Source organism: Lithobates pipiens, unplaced genomic scaffold (assembly GCF_037356315.1).
Source record: "Lithobates pipiens isolate NorthernLeopardFrog02 unplaced genomic scaffold, aLitPip1_a1.2 Scaffold_28, whole genome shotgun sequence".
Lineage (NCBI taxonomy): Eukaryota > Metazoa > Chordata > Amphibia > Anura > Ranidae > Lithobates > Lithobates pipiens.
In genome coordinates, this window is record NW_027507789.1 from 128,814,146 (window position 1) to 128,830,886 (window position 16,741).

General features: G+C 40.4%; 13 non-coding genes across 13 annotated transcripts; all 13 read right to left on the reverse strand.

The window, feature by feature from the left end:
• Positions 1-385: 385 nt before the first annotated feature.
• TRNAL-UAG (transfer RNA leucine (anticodon UAG)) lies at positions 386-467 on the reverse strand. The gene has a single exon. It is a non-coding gene; the product is annotated as a tRNA-Leu (tRNA).
• Positions 468-3,235: 2,768 nt separating this feature from the next.
• On the reverse strand, positions 3,236-3,317 carry TRNAL-AAG (transfer RNA leucine (anticodon AAG)). Its single transcript has one exon. It is a non-coding gene; the product is annotated as a tRNA-Leu (tRNA).
• A 575-nt stretch (positions 3,318-3,892) lies between these two features.
• TRNAL-UAG (transfer RNA leucine (anticodon UAG)) lies at positions 3,893-3,974 on the reverse strand. The gene has a single exon. It is a non-coding gene; the product is annotated as a tRNA-Leu (tRNA).
• A 1,540-nt stretch (positions 3,975-5,514) lies between these two features.
• Positions 5,515-5,596, reverse strand: TRNAL-UAG (transfer RNA leucine (anticodon UAG)). The gene has a single exon. It is a non-coding gene; the product is annotated as a tRNA-Leu (tRNA).
• Positions 5,597-7,136: 1,540 nt separating this feature from the next.
• TRNAL-UAG (transfer RNA leucine (anticodon UAG)) lies at positions 7,137-7,218 on the reverse strand. Its single transcript has one exon. It is a non-coding gene; the product is annotated as a tRNA-Leu (tRNA).
• Positions 7,219-8,100: 882 nt separating this feature from the next.
• Positions 8,101-8,182, reverse strand: TRNAL-AAG (transfer RNA leucine (anticodon AAG)). The gene has a single exon. It is a non-coding gene; the product is annotated as a tRNA-Leu (tRNA).
• Positions 8,183-8,757: 575 nt separating this feature from the next.
• On the reverse strand, positions 8,758-8,839 carry TRNAL-UAG (transfer RNA leucine (anticodon UAG)). The gene has a single exon. It is a non-coding gene; the product is annotated as a tRNA-Leu (tRNA).
• A 1,540-nt stretch (positions 8,840-10,379) lies between these two features.
• TRNAL-UAG (transfer RNA leucine (anticodon UAG)) lies at positions 10,380-10,461 on the reverse strand. The gene has a single exon. It is a non-coding gene; the product is annotated as a tRNA-Leu (tRNA).
• An 882-nt stretch (positions 10,462-11,343) lies between these two features.
• Positions 11,344-11,425, reverse strand: TRNAL-AAG (transfer RNA leucine (anticodon AAG)). Its single transcript has one exon. It is a non-coding gene; the product is annotated as a tRNA-Leu (tRNA).
• A 1,220-nt stretch (positions 11,426-12,645) lies between these two features.
• TRNAL-UAG (transfer RNA leucine (anticodon UAG)) lies at positions 12,646-12,727 on the reverse strand. The gene has a single exon. It is a non-coding gene; the product is annotated as a tRNA-Leu (tRNA).
• An 882-nt stretch (positions 12,728-13,609) lies between these two features.
• Positions 13,610-13,691, reverse strand: TRNAL-AAG (transfer RNA leucine (anticodon AAG)). Its single transcript has one exon. It is a non-coding gene; the product is annotated as a tRNA-Leu (tRNA).
• A 553-nt stretch (positions 13,692-14,244) lies between these two features.
• On the reverse strand, positions 14,245-14,326 carry TRNAL-AAG (transfer RNA leucine (anticodon AAG)). Its single transcript has one exon. It is a non-coding gene; the product is annotated as a tRNA-Leu (tRNA).
• A 1,220-nt stretch (positions 14,327-15,546) lies between these two features.
• TRNAL-UAG (transfer RNA leucine (anticodon UAG)) lies at positions 15,547-15,628 on the reverse strand. Its single transcript has one exon. It is a non-coding gene; the product is annotated as a tRNA-Leu (tRNA).
• Positions 15,629-16,741: the final 1,113 nt, after the last annotated feature.

Genomic DNA, 16,741 nt, shown 5'->3' on the forward strand with positions numbered 1-16,741 from the left:
CAGCAGGTGGTGGTCACTTTACACTTGAGAGTGGACTTTGGGTGCAGCATTCTGTGGCAAGTTCACTTGGCACTCTGCTGAAAAGTGTGCCAGCTTTTCATTAGTACTGCTTGTTTTTTGGTGTGCACACTTAAAGTGTTAATGTGGAATCTAGCTTACAGGAGAGGTAATCACGTTAGTTGGACTTGTTTTGTAACGTTGACAAGATTTCACTAGTCATCTCATCAGAAGTGTGCCCTTTTGGAAGACTTCTCAACCAAAGCATGCAATTTCCTAATGCTGCTGTTCTGAGATTCCAGTGTGTTGAGCAAGGAATGCCAGCAAAGTGCAGCAGAAACTTCAGAGACGCTTGAGCAATCAAGGATAGGCATTTGTTAAAAGAGCTTGGCAGCAGTGGGATTTGAACCCACGCCCACAAAGAGACTGGAGCCTAAATCCAGCGCCTTAGACCGCTCGGCCATGCTACCTGTGAAAGTGCTCTTGCTAAGGACTAAAAAGAGGCATGACAGTCTACATTCCATGCTCTGCATTCATTGTTTGTATGTGACATGTACGTAACATGTATGTCATGTGTGTCATATGTATGTAACGTGTGTAACATGTATTTCATAAGTGTATGACATGTATGTAACATGCATTCAACATGTATGTCATATGTATGTATAATCTGTGTAATATGTGTGTAACACGTATGTAATATGTGTGATATGTATGCCATATGTGTATTGTGTGTCATATGTGTAACATGTATGTAACATGTGTGTACCATGCATGTCATATGCATGCCATATGTGTGTAACATGTATGTAAGATATGTGCAACATGCATGTCATATGTGTGTCATATTAATGTAACATGTGTGTGACATGCATGGCATATGTGTGTAGCATGTATGTGATGTGTATGACATGTATGTTATATGTGTGTAATATGTGTAACATGCATGTGACATGTGTGTAAAATTGTGTCTAAATGGTGTGTAACATGAGTGTGACATGTATGTAACATGCATGCAACATGTATATCATATGTATGTAACATTTGTGTAATATGTGTGAACTATGTGTGTAATATGTAAGTAGCATGTGTGTCACATGTGTGTAACATGTATGTCATATGTGTGTAGTGTGTGTAGCATGTATGTAATATGTGCACAACATGCATATTATATGTATGTATCATGTATCAAACAAAACATGCAATGATTGCAGCTTTTCTAATGCTGCTAAAGCAGAGAGGTAAGTGTTTTTTGAGATTCCAGTGAGTTGGGAAAGGAACTGCAGTAAATTGCAGGTGCAAGATCAGAGAAGCTTGAGCCCTAGAGGGTAGGGATTTTGTTAAAAGGAGTTTGGCAGCAGTGGGATTCGAACCCACGCCCCCAAAGAGAGTAGAGCCCTGATCCAGCGCCTCAGACCGCTCGGCCATGCTACCCATAAAAAATGAACACGTTATTGACTAAAATCGGGTGGGACATTCCATGCTCTGCATTCATTGCTTGAGCAGGAGGCCTCAGAACTCTAAACTACAAGTATTCACCACTTTATCCATTATAAAAGGTAGTTGAAGTTTCACGGAGATGGCCAAGATGCCACCTTATGTGTTTCAGTCCTCTTTCTGAGGCAGCAGGTGGTGGTCACTTTACACTTGAGAGTGGACTTTGGGTGCAGCATTCTGTGGCAAGTTCACTTGGCACTCTGCTGAAAAGTGTGCCAGCTTTTCATTAGTACTGCATGTTTTTTGGTGTGCACACTTAAAGTGTTAATGTGGAATCTAGCTTACAGGAGAGGTAATCACGTTCAGTTGGACTTGTTTTGTAACGTTGACAAGATTTCACTAGTCATCTCATCAAAAGTGTGCCCTTTTGGAAGACTTCTCAACCAAAGCATGCAATTTCCTAATGCTGCTGTTCTGAGATTCCAGTGTGTTGAGCAAAGGAATGCCAGCAAAGTGCAGCAGAAACTTCAGAGACGCTTGAGCAATCAAGGATAGGCATTTGTTAAAAGAGCTTGGCAGCAGTGGGATTTGAACCCACGCCTCCAAGAGACTGGAGCCTAAATCCAGCGGCTTAGACCGCTCGGCCATGCTACCTGTGAAAGTCCTCTTGCTAAGGACTAAAAAGAGGCACAACAGTCTACATTCCATGCTTTGCATTCATTGTTTGTATGTGACATGTACGTAACATGTATGTCATGTGTGTCATATGTATGTAACGTGTGTAACATGTATTTCATAAGTGTATGACATGTATGTAACATGCATTCAACATGTATGTCATATGTATGTATAATCTGTGTAATATGTGTGTAACACGTATGTAATATGTGTGATATGTATGCCATATGTGTATTGTGTGTCATATGTGTAACATGTATGTAACATGTGTGTACCATGCATGTCATATGCATGCCCAGAAAGAGGACTGAAACACATAAGGTGGTACGTAACATGTATGTCATGTGTGTCATATGTATGTAACGTGTGTAACATGTATTTCATAAGTGTATGACATGTATGTAACATGCATTCAACATGTATGTCATATGTATGTATAATCTGTGTAATATGTGTGTAACACGTATGTAATATGTGTGATATGTATGCCATATGTGTATTGTGTGTCATATGTGTAACATGTATGTAACATGTGTGTACCATGCATGTCATATGCATGCCATATGTGTGTAACATGTATGTAATATATGTGCAACATGCATGTCATATGTGTGTCATATTAATGTAACATGTGTGTGACATGCATGGCATATGTGTGTAGCATGTATGTGATGTGTATGAAATGTATGTTATATGTGTGTAATATGTGTAACATGCATGTGACATGTGTGTAAAATTGTGTCTAAATGGTGTGTAACATGAGTGTGACATGTATGTAACATGCATGCAACATGTATATCATATGTATGTAACATTTGTGTAATATGTGTGAACTATGTGTGTAATATGTAAGTAGCACGTGTGTCACATGTGTGTAACATGTATGTCATATGTGTGTAGTGTGTGTAGCATGTATGTAATATGTGCACAACATGCATATTATATGTATGTATCATGTATCAAACAAAACATGCAATGATTGCAGCTTTTCTAATGCTGCTAAAGCAGAGAGGTAAGTGTTTTTTGAGATTCCAGTGAGTTGGGAAAGGAACTGCAGTAAATTGCAGGAGCAAGATCAGAGAAGCTTGAGCCCTAGAGGGTAGGGATTTTGTTAAAAGGAGTTTGGCAGCAGTGGGATTCGAACCCACGCCCCCAAAGAGACTGGAGCCTTAATCCAGCGCCTTAGACCGCTCGGCCATGCTACCCATAAAAATGAACACGTTATCGACTAAAATCGGGTGGGACATTCCATGCTCTGCATTCATTGCTTGAGCTGGAGGCCTCAGAACTCTAAACTACAAGTATTCACCACTTTATCCATTATAAAAGGTAGTTAAAGTTTCACGGAGATGGCCAAGATGCCACCTTATGTGTTTCAGTCCTCTTTCTGAGGCAGCAGGTGGTGGTCACTTTACACTTGAGAGTGGACTTTGGGTGCAGCATTCTGTGGCAAGTTCACTTGGCACTCTGCTGAAAAGTGTGCCAGCTTTTCATTAGTACTGCTTGTTTTTTGGTGTCCACACTTAAAGTGTTAATGTGGAATCTAGCTTACAGGAGAGGTAATCACGTTCAGTTGGACTTGTTTTGTAACGTTGACAAGATTTCACTAGTCATCTCATCAAAAGTGTTCCCTTTTGGAAGACTTCTCAACCAAAGCATGCAATTTCCTAATGCTGCTGTTCTGAGATTCCAGTGTGTTGAGCAAAGGAATGCCAGCAAAGTGCAGCAGAAACTTCAGAGACGCTTGAGCAATCAAGGATAGGCATTTGTTAAAAGAGCTTGGCAGCAGTGGGATTTGATCCCACGCCTCCAAAGAGACTGGAGCCTAAATCCAGCGCCTTAGACCGCTCGGCCATGCTACCTGTGAAAGTGCTCTTGCTAAGGACTAAAAAGAGGCACGACAGTCTACATTCCATGCTCTGCATTCATTGTTTGTATGTGACATGTACATAACATGTATGTCATGTGTGTCATATGTATGTAACGTGTGTAACATGTATTTCATAAGTGTATGACATGTATGTAACATGCATTCAACATGTATGTCATATGTATGTATAATCTGTGTAATATGTGTGTAACACGTATGTAATATGTGTGATATGTATGCCATATGTGTATTGTGTGTCATATGTGTAACATGTATGTAACATGTGTGTACCATGCATGTCATATGCATGCCATATGTGTGTAACATGTATGTAAGATATGTGCAACATGCATGTCATATGTGTGTCATATTCATGTAACATGTGTGTGACATGCATGGCATATGTGTGTAGCATGTATGTGATGTGTATGACATGTATGTTATATGTGTGTAATATGTGTAACATGCATGTGACATGTGTGTAAAATTGTGTCTAAATGGTGTGTAACATGAGTGTGACATGTATGTAACATGCATGCAACATGTATATCATATGTATGTAACATTTGTGTAATATGTGTGAACTATGTGTGTAATATGTAAGTAGCACGTGTGTCACATGTGTGTAACATGTATGTCATATGTGTGTAGTGTGTGTAGCATGTATGTAATATGTGCACAACATGCATATTATATGTATGTATCATGTATCAAACAAAACATGCAATGATTGCAGCTTTTCTAATGCTGCTAAAGCAGAGAGGTAAGTGTTTTTTGAGATTCCAGTGAGTTGGGAAAGGAACTGCAGTAAATTGCAGGAGCAAGATCAGAGAAGCTTGAGCCCTAGAGGGTAGGGATTTTGTTAAAAGGAGTTTGGCAGCAGTGGGATTCGAACCCATGCCCCCAAAGAGACTGGAGCCTTAATCCAGGGCCTTAGACCGCTTGGCCATGCTACCCATAAAAAATGAACACGTTATTGACTAAAATCGGGTGGGACATTCCATGCTCTGCATTCATTGCTTGAGCTGGAGGCCTCAGAACTCTAAACTACAAGTATTCACCACTTTATCCATTATAAAAGGTAGTTAAAGTTTCACGGAGATGGCCAAGATGCCACCTTATGTGTTTCAGTCCTCTTTCTGAGGCAGCAGGTGGTGGTCACTTTACACTTGAGAGTGGACTTTGGGTGCAGCATTCTGTGGCAAGTTCACTTGGCACTCTGCTGAAAAGTGTGCCAGCTTTTCATTAGTACTGCTTGTTTTTTGGTGTCCACACTTAAAGTGTTAATGTGGAATCTAGCTTACAGGAGAGGTAATCACGTTCAGTTGGACTTGTTTTGTAACGTTGACAAGATTTCACTAGTCATCTCATCAAAAGTGTGCCCTTTTGGAAGACTTCTCAACCAAAGCATGCAATTTCCTAATGCTGCTGTTCTGAGATTCCAGTGTGTTGAGCAAAGGAATGCCAGCAAAGTGCAGCAGAAACTTCAGAGACGCTTGAGCAATCAAGGATAGGCATTTGTTAAAAGAGCTTGGCAGCAGTGGGATTTGAACCCACGCCTCCAAAGAGACTGGAGCCTAAATCCAGCGCCTTAGACCGCTCGGCCATGCTACCTGTGAAAGTGCTCTTGCTAAGGACTAAAAAGAGGCATGACAGTCTACATTCCATGCTCTGCATTCATTGTTTGTATGTGACATGTACGTAACATGTATGTCATGTGTGTCATATGTATGTAACGTGTGTAACATGTATTTCATAAGTGTATGACATGTATGTAACATGCATTCAACATGTATGTCATATGTATGTATAATCTGTGTAATATGTGTGTAACACGTATGTAATATGTGTGATATGTATGCCATATGTGTATTGTGTGTCATATGTGTAACATGTATGTAACATGTGTGTACCATGCATGTCATATGCATGCCATATGTGTGTAACATGTATGTAAGATATGTGCAACATGCATGTCATATGTGTGTCATATTAATGTAACATGTGTGTGACATGCATGGCATATGTGTGTAGCATGTATGTGATGTGTATGACATGTATGTTATATGTGTGTAATATGTGTAACATGCATGTGACATGTGTGTAAAATTGTGTCTAAATGGTGTGTAACATGAGTGTGACATGTATGTAACATGCATGCAACATGTATACCATATGTATGTAACATTTGTGTAATATGTGTGAACTATGTGTGTAATATGTAAGTAGCACGTGTGTCACATGTGTGTAACATGTATGTCATATGTGTGTAGTGTGTGTAGCATGTATGTAATATGTGCACAACATGCATATTATATGTATGTATCATGTATCAAACAAAACATGCAATGATTGCAGCTTTTCTAATGCTGCTAAAGCAGAGAGGTAAGTGTTTTTTGAGATTCCAGTGAGTTGGGAAAGGAACTGCAGTAAATTGCAGGAGCAAGATCAGAGAAGCTTGAGCCCTAGAGGGTAGGGATTTTGTTAAAAGGAGTTTGGCAGCAGTGGGATTCGAACCCATGCCCCCAAAGAGACTGGAGCCTTAATCCAGGGCCTTAGACCGCTTGGCCATGCTACCCATAAAAAATGAACACGTTATTGACTAAAATCGGGTGGGACATTCCATGCTCTGCATTCATTGCTTGAGCTGGAGGCCTCAGAACTCTAAACTACAAGTATTCACCACTTTATCCATTATAAAAGGTAGTTAAAGTTTCACGGAGATGGCCAAGATGCCACCTTATGTGTTTCAGTCCTCTTTCTGAGGCAGCAGGTGGTGGTCACTTTACACTTGAGAGTGGACTTTGGGTGCAGCATTCTGTGGCAAGTTCACTTGGCACTCTGCTGAAAAGTGTGCCAGCTTTTCATTAGTACTGCTTGTTTTTTGGTGTCCACACTTAAAGTGTTAATGTGGAATCTAGCTTACAGGAGAGGTAATCACGTTCAGTTGGACTTGTTTTGTAACGTTGACAAGATTTCACTAGTCATCTCATCAAAAGTGTGCCCTTTTGGAAGACTTCTCAACCAAAGCATGCAATTTCCTAATGCTGCTGTTCTGAGATTCCAGTGTGTTGAGCAAAGGAATGCCAGCAAAGTGCAGCAGAAACTTCAGAGACGCTTGAGCAATCAAGGATAGGCATTTGTTAAAAGAGCTTGGCAGCAGTGGGATTTGAACCCACGCCTCCAAAGAGACTGGAGCCTAAATCCAGCGCCTTAGACCGCTCGGCCATGCTACCTGTGAAAGTGCTCTTGCTAAGGACTAAAAAGAGGCATGACAGTCTACATTCCATGCTCTGCATTCATTGTTTGTATGTGACATGTACGTAACATGTATGTCATGTGTGTCATATGTATGTAACGTGTGTAACATGTATTTCATAAGTGTATGACATGTATGTAACATGCATTCAACATGTATGTCATATGTATGTATAATCTGTGTAATATGTGTGTAACACGTATGTAATATGTGTGATATGTATGCCATATGTGTATTGTGTGTCATATGTGTAACATGTATGTAACATGTGTGTACCATGCATGTCATATGCATGCCATATGTGTGTAACATGTATGTAAGATATGTGCAACATGCATGTCATATGTGTGTCATATTAATGTAACATGTGTGTGACATGCATGGCATATGTGTGTAGCATGTATGTGATGTGTATGACATGTATGTTATATGTGTGTAATATGTGTAACATGCATGTGACATGTGTGTAAAATTGTGTCTAAATGGTGTGTAACATGAGTGTGACATGTATGTAACATGCATGCAACATGTATACCATATGTATGTAACATTTGTGTAATATGTGTGAACTATGTGTGTAATATGTAAGTAGCACGTGTGTCACATGTGTGTAACATGTATGTCATATGTGTGTAGTGTGTGTAGCATGTATGTAATATGTGCACAACATGCATATTATATGTATGTATCATGTATCAAACAAAACATGCAATGATTGCAGCTTTTCTAATGCTGCTAAAGCAGAGAGGTAAGTGTTTTTTGAGATTCCAGTGAGTTGGGAAAGGAACTGCAGTAAATTGCAGGAGCAAGATCAGAGAAGCTTGAGCCCTAGAGGGTAGGGATTTTGTTAAAAGGAGTTTGGCAGCAGTGGGATTCGAACCCATGCCCCCAAAGAGACTGGAGCCTTAATCCAGCGCCTTAGACCGCTCGGCCATGCTACCCATAAAAATGAACACATTATCGACTAAAATCGGGTGGGACATTCCATGCTCTGCATTCATTGCTTGAGCTGGAGGCCTCAGAACTCTAAACTACAAGTATTCACCACTTTATCCATTATAAAAGGTAGTTAAAGTTTCACGGAGATGGCCAAGATGCCACCTTATGTGTTTCAGTCCTCTTTCTGAGGCAGCAGGTGGTGGTCACTTTACACTTGAGAGTGGACTTTGGGTGCAGCATTCTGTGGCAAGTTCACTTGGCACTCTGCTGAAAAGTGTGCCAGCTTTTCATTAGTACTGCTTGTTTTTTGGTGTCCACACTTAAAGTGTTAATGTGGAATCTAGCTTACAGGAGAGGTAATCACGTTCAGTTGGACTTGTTTTGTAACGTTGACAAGATTTCACTAGTCATCTCATCAAAAGTGTGCCCTTTTGGAAGACTTCTCAACCAAAGCATGCAATTTCCTAATGCTGCTGTTCTGAGATTCCAGTGTGTTGAGCAAAGGAATGCCAGCAAAGTGCAGCAGAAACTTCAGAGACGCTTGAGCAATCAAGGATAGGCATTTGTTAAAAGAGCTTGGCAGCAGTGGGATTTGAACCCACGCCTCCAAAGAGACTGGAGCCTAAATCCAGCGCCTTAGACCGCTCGGCCATGCTACCTGTGAAAGTGCTCTTGCTAAGGACTAAAAAGAGGCACGACAGTCTACATTCCATGCTCTGCATTCATTGTTTGTATGTGACATGTACGTAACATGTATGTCATGTGTGTCATATGTATGTAACGTGTGTAACATGTATTTCATAAGTGTATGACATGTATGTAACATGCATTCAACATGTATGTCATATGTATGTATAATCTGTGTAATATGTGTGTAACACGTATGTAATATGTGTGATATGTATGCCATATGTGTATTGTGTGTCATATGTGTAACATGTATGTAACATGTGTGTACCATGCATGTCATATGCATGCCATATGTGTGTAACATGTATGTAAGATATGTGCAACATGCATGTCATATGTGTGTCAAATTCATGTAACATGTGTGTGACATGCATGGCATATGTGTGTAGCATGTATGTGATGTGTATGACATGTATGTTATATGTGTGTAATATGTGTAACATGCATGTGACATGTGTGTAAAATTGTGTCTAAATGGTGTGTAACATGAGTGTGACATGTATGTAACATGCATGCAACATGTATATCATATGTATGTAACATTTGTGTAATATGTGTGAACTATGTGTGTAATATGTAAGTAGCACGTGTGTCACATGTGTGTAACATGTATGTCATATGTGTGTAGTGTGTGTAGCATGTATGTAATATGTGCACAACATGCATATTATATGTATGTATCATGTATCAAACAAAACATGCAATGATTGCAGCTTTTCTAATGCTGCTAAAGCAGAGAGGTAAGTGTTTTTTGAGATTCCAGTGAGTTGGGAAAGGAACTGCAGTAAATTGCAGGAGCAAGATCAGAGAAGCTTGAGCCCTAGAGGGTAGGGATTTTGTTAAAAGGAGTTTGACAGCAGTGGGATTCGAACCCATGCCCCCAAAGAGACTGGAGCCTTAATACAGGGCCTTAGACCGCTCGGCCATGCTACCCATAAAAAATGAAGACGTTATTGACTAAAATTGGGTGGGACATTCCATGCTCTGCATTCATTGCTTGAGCTGGAGGCCTCAGAACTCTAAACTACAAGTATTCACCACTTTATCCATTATAAAAGGTAGTTAAAGTTTCACGGAGATGGCCAAGATGCCACCTTATGTGTTTCAGTCCTCTTTCTGAGGCAGCAGGTGGTGGTCACTTTACACTTGAGAGTGGACTTTGGGTGCAGCATTCTGTGGCAAGTTCACTTGGCACTCTGCTGAAAAGTGTGCCAGCTTTTCATTAGTACTGCTTGTTTTTTGGTGTCCACACTTAAAGTGTTAATGTGGAATCTAGCTTACAGGAGAGGTAATCACGTTCAGTTGGACTTGTTTTGTAACGTTGACAAGATTTCACTAGTCATCTCATCAAAAGTGTGCCCTTTTGGAAGACTTCTCAACCAAAGCATGCAATTTCCTAATGCTGCTGTTCTGAGATTCCAGTGTGTTGAGCAAAGGAATGCCAGCAAAGTGCAGCAGAAACTTCAGAGACGCTTGAGCAATCAAGGATAGGCATTTGTTAAAAGAGCTTGGCAGCAGTGGGATTTGAACCCACGCCTCCAAAGAGACTGGAGCCTAAATCCAGCGCCTTAGACCGCTCGGCCATGCTACCTGTGAAAGTGCTCTTGCTAAGGACTAAAAAGAGGCATGACAGTCTACATTCCATGCTCTGCATTCATTGTTTGTATGTGACATGTACGTAACATGTATGTCATGTGTGTCATATGTATGTAACGTGTGTAACATGTATTTCATAAGTGTATGACATGTATGTAACATGCATTCAACATGTATGTCATATGTATGTATAATCTGTGTAATATGTGTGTAACACGTATGTAATATGTGTGATATGTATGCCATATGTGTATTGTGTGTCATATGTGTAACATGTATGTAACATGTGTGTACCATGCATGTCATATGCATGCCATATGTGTGTAACATGTATGTAAGATATGTGCAACATGCATGTCATATGTGTGTCATATTAATGTAACATGTGTGTGACATGCATGGCATATGTGTGTAGCATGTATGTGATGTGTATGACATGTATGTTATATGTGTGTAATATGTGTAACATGCATGTGACATGTGTGTAAAATTGTGTCTAAATGGTGTGTAACATGAGTGTGACATGTATGTAACATGCATGCAACATGTATATCATATGTATGTAACATTTGTGTAATATGTGTGAACTATGTGTGTAATATGTAAGTAGCACGTGTGTCACATGTGTGTAACATGTATGTCATATGTGTGTAGTGTGTGTAGCATGTATGTAATATGTGCACAACATGCATATTATATGTATGTATCATGTATCAAACAAAACATGCAATGATTGCAGCTTTTCTAATGCTGCTAAAGCAGAGAGGTAAGTGTTTTTTGAGATTCCAGTGAGTTGGGAAAGGAACTGCAGTAAATTGCAGGAGCAAGATCAGAGAAGCTTGAGCCCTAGAGGGTAGGGATTTTGTTAAAAGGAGTTTGGCAGCAGTGGGATTCGAACCCACGCCCCCAAAGAGACTGGAGCCTTAATCCAGCGCCTTAGACCGCTCGGCCATGCTACCCATAAAAATGAACACGTTATCGACTAAAATCGGGTGGGACATTCCATGCTCTGCATTCATTGCTTGAGCTGGAGGCCTCAGAACTCTAAACTACAAGTATTCACCACTTTATCCATTATAAAAGGTAGTTAAAGTTTCACGGAGATGGCCAAGATGCCACCTTATGTGTTTCAGTCCTCTTTCTGAGGCAGCAGGTGGTGGTCACTTTACACTTGAGAGTGGACTTTGGGTGCAGTATGTAACATTTGTGTAATATGTGTGAACTATGTGTGTAATATGTAAGTAGCACGTGTGTCACATGTGTGTAACATGTATGTCATATGTGTGTAGTGTGTGTAGCATGTATGTAATATGTGCACAACATGCATATTATATGTATGTATCATGTATCAAACAAAACATGCAATGATTGCAGCTTTTCTAATGCTGCTAAAGCAGAGAGGTAAGTGTTTTTTGAGATTCCAGTGAGTTGGGAAAGGAACTGCAGTAAATTGCAGGAGCAAGATCAGAGAAGCTTGAGCCCTAGAGGGTAGGGATTTTGTTAAAAGGAGTTTGGCAGCAGTGGGATTCGAACCCATGCCCCCAAAGAGACTGGAGCCTTAATCCAGGGCCATAGACCGCTCGGCCATGCTACCCATAAAAAATGAACACGTTATTGACTAAAATCGGGTGGGACATTCCATGCTCTGCATTCATTGCTTGAGCTGGAGGCCTCAGAACTCTAAACTACAAGTATTCACCACTTTATCCATTATAAAAGGTAGTTAAAGTTTCACGGAGATGGCCAAGATGCCACCTTATGTGTTTCAGTCCTCTTAGTCCTCTTTCTGAGGCAGCAGGTGGTGGTCACTTTACACTTGAGAGTGGACTTTGGGTGCAGCATTCTGTGGCAAGTTCACTTGGCACTCTGCTGAAAAGTGTGCCAGCTTTTCATTAGTACTGCTTGTTTTTTGGTGTCCACACTTAAAGTGTTAATGTGGAATCTAGCTTACAGGAGAGGTAATCACGTTCAGTTGGACTTGTTTTGTAACGTTGACAAGATTTCACTAGTCATCTCATCAAAAGTGTGCCCTTTTGGAAGACTTCTCAACCAAAGCATGCAATTTCCTAATGCTGCTGTTCTGAGATTCCAGTGTGTTGAGCAAAGGAATGCCAGCAAAGTGCAGCAGAAACTTCAGAGACGCTTGAGCAATCAAGGATAGGCATTTGTTAAAAGAGCTTGGCAGCAGTGGGATTTGAACCCACGCCTCCAAAGAGACTGGAGCCTAAATCCAGCGCCTTAGACCGCTCGGCCATGCTACCTGTGAAAGTGCTCTTGCTAAGGACTAAAAAGAGGCATGACAGTCTACATTCCATGCTCTGCATTCATTGTTTGTATGTGACATGTACGTAACATGTATGTCATGTGTGTCATATGTATGTAACGTGTGTAACATGTATTTCATAAGTGTATGACATGTATGTAACATGCATTCAACATGTATGTCATATGTATGTATAATCTGTGTAATATGTGTGTAACACGTATGTAATATGTGTGATATGTATGCCATATGTGTATTGTGTGTCATATGTGTAACATGTATGTAACATGTGTGTACCATGCATGTCATATGCATGCCATATGTGTGTAACATGTATGTAAGATATGTGCAACATGCATGTCATATGTGTGTCATATTAATGTAACATGTGTGTGACATGCATGGCATATGTGTGTAGCATGTATGTGATGTGTATGACATGTATGTTATATGTGTGTAATATGTGTAACATGCATGTGACATGTGTGTAAAATTGTGTCTAAATGGTGTGTAACATGAGTGTGACATGTATGTAACATGCATGCAACATGTATATCATATGTATGTAACATTTGTGTAATATGTGTGAACTATGTGTGTAATATGTAAGTAGCACGTGTGTCACATGTGTGTAACATGTATGTCATATGTGTGTAGTGTGTGTAGCATGTATGTAATATGTGCACAACATGCATATTATATGTATGTATCATGTATCAAACAAAACATGCAATGATTGCAGCTTTTCTAATGCTGCTAAAGCAGAGAGGTAAGTGTTTTTTGAGATTCCAGTGAGTTGGGAAAGGAACTGCAGTAAATTGCAGGAGCAAGATCAGAGAAGCTTGAGCCCTAGAGGGTAGGGATTTTGTTAAAAGGAGTTTGGCAGCAGTGGGATTCGAACCCACGCCCCCAAAGAGACTGGAGCCTTAATCCAGCGCCTTAGACCGCTCGGCCATGCTACCCATAAAAATGAACACGTTATCGACTAAAATCGGGTGGGACATTCCATGCTCTGCATTCATTGCTTGAGCTGGAGGCCTCAGAACTCTAAACTACAAGTATTCACCACTTTATCCATTATAAAAGGTAGTTAAAGTTTCACGGAGATGGCCAAGATGCCACCTTATGTGTTTCAGTCCTCTTTCTGAGGCAGCAGGTGGTGGTCACTTTACACTTGAGAGTGGACTTTGGGTGCAGTATGTAACATTTGTGTAATATGTGTGAACTATGTGTGTAATATGTAAGTAGCACGTGTGTCACATGTGTGTAACATGTATGTCATATGTGTGTAGTGTGTGTAGCATGTATGTAATATGTGCACAACATGCATATTATATGTATGTATCATGTATCAAACAAAACATGCAATGATTGCAGCTTTTCTAATGCTGCTAAAGCAGAGAGGTAAGTGTTTTTTGAGATTCCAGTGAGTTGGGAAAGGAACTGCAGTAAATTGCAGGAGCAAGATCAGAGAAGCTTGAGCCCTAGAGGGTAGGGATTTTGTTAAAAGGAGTTTGGCAGCAGTGGGATTCGACCCCACGCCCCCAAAGAGACTGGAGCCTTAATCCAGCGCCTTAGACCGCTCGGCCATGCTACCCATAAAAATGAACACGTTATCGACTAAAATCGGGTGGGACATTCCATGCTCTGCATTCATTGCTTGAGCTGGAGGCCTCAGAACTCTAAACTACAAGTATTCACCACTTTATCCATTATAAAAGGTAGTTAAAGTTTCACGGAGATGGCCAAGATGCCACCTTATGTGTTTCAGTCCTCTTTCTGAGGCAGCAGGTGGTGGTCACTTTACACTTGAGAGTGGACTTTGGGTGCAGTATGTAACATTTGTGTAATATGTGTGAACTATGTGTGTAATATGTAAGTAGCACGTGTGTCACATGTGTGTAACATGTATGTCATATGTGTGTAGTGTGTGTAGCATGTATGTAATATGTGCACAACATGCATATTATATGTATGTATCATGTATCAAACAAAACATGCAATGATTGCAGCTTTTCTAATGCTGCTAAAGCAGAGAGGTAAGTGTTTTTTGAGATTCCAGTGAGTTGGGAAAGGAACTGCAGTAAATTGCAGGAGCAAGATCAGAGAAGCTTGAGCCCTAGAGGGTAGGGATTTTGTTAAAAGGAGTTTGGCAGCAGTGGGATTCGAACCCATGCCCCCAAAGAGACTGGAGCCTTAATCCAGGGCCATAGACCGCTCGGCCATGCTACCCATAAAAAATGAACACGTTATTGACTAAAATCGGGTGGGACATTCCATGCTCTGCATTCATTGCTTGAGCTGGAGGCCTCAGAACTCTAAACTACAAGTATTCACCACTTTATCCATTATAAAAGGTAGTTAAAGTTTCACGGAGATGGCCAAGATGCCACCTTATGTGTTTCAGTCCTCTTAGTCCTCTTTCTGAGGCAGCAGGTGGTGGTCACTTTACACTTGAGAGTGGACTTTGGGTGCAGCATTCTGTGGCAAGTTCACTTGGCACTCTGCTGAAAAGTGTGCCAGCTTTTCATTAGTACTGCTTGTTTTTTGGTGTCCACACTTAAAGTGTTAATGTGGAATCTAGCTTACAGGAGAGGTAATCACGTTCAGTTGGACTTGTTTTGTAACGTTGACAAGATTTCACTAGTCATCTCATCAAAAGTGTGCCCTTTTGGAAGACTTCTCAACCAAAGCATGCAATTTCCTAATGCTGCTGTTCTGAGATTCCAGTGTGTTGAGCAAAGGAATGCCAGCAAAGTGCAGCAGAAACTTCAGAGACGCTTGAGCAATCAAGGATAGGCATTTGTTAAAAGAGCTTGGCAGCAGTGGGATTTGAACCCACGCCTCCAAAGAGACTGGAGCCTAAATCCAGCGCCTTAGACCGCTCGGCCATGCTACCTGTGAAAGTGCTCTTGCTAAGGACTAAAAAGAGGCACGACAGTCTACATTCCATGCTCTGCATTCATTGTTTGTATGTGACATGTACGTAACATGTATGTCATGTGTGTCATATGTATGTAACGTGTGTAACATGTATTTCATAAGTGTATGACATGTATGTAACATGCATTCAACATGTATGTCATATGTATGTATAATCTGTGTAATATGTGTGTAACACGTATGTAATATGTGTGATATGTATGCCATATGTGTATTGTGTGTCATATGTGTAACATGTATGTAACATGTGTGTACCATGCATGTCATATGCATGCCATATGTGTGTAACATGTATGTAAGATATGTGCAACATGCATGTCATATGTGTGTCATATTCATGTAACATGTGTGTGACATGCATGGCATATGTGTGTAGCATGTATGTGATGTGTATGACATGTATGTTATATGTGTGTAATATGTGTAACATGCATGTGACATGTGTGTAAAATTGTGTCTAAATGGTGTGTAACATGAGTGTGACATGTATGTAACATGCATGCAACATGTATATCATATGTATGTAACATTTGTGTAATATGTGTGAACTATGTGTGTAATATGTAAGTAGCACGTGTGTCACATGTGTGTAACATGTATGTCATATGTGTGTAGTGTGTGTAGCATGTATGTAATATGTGCACAACATGCATATTATATGTATGTATCATGTATCAAACAAAACATGCAATGATTGCAGCTTTTCTAATGCTGCTAAAGCAGAGAGGTAAGTGTTTTTTGAGATTCCAGTGAGTTGGGAAAGGAACTGCAGTAAATTGCAGGAGCAAGATCAGAGAAGCTTGAGCCCTAGAGGGTAGGGATTTTGTTAAAAGGAGTTTGGCAGCAGTGGGATTCGAACCCATGCCCCCAAAGAGACTGGAGCCTTAATCCAGGGCCTTAGACCGCTCGGCCATGCTACTCATAAAAAATGAACACGTTATCGACTAAAATCGGGTGGGACATTCCATGCTCTGCATTCATTGCTTGAGCTGGAGGCCTCAGAACTCTAAACTACAAGTATTCACCACTTTATCCATTATAAAAGGTAGTTAAAGTTTCACGGAAGTTG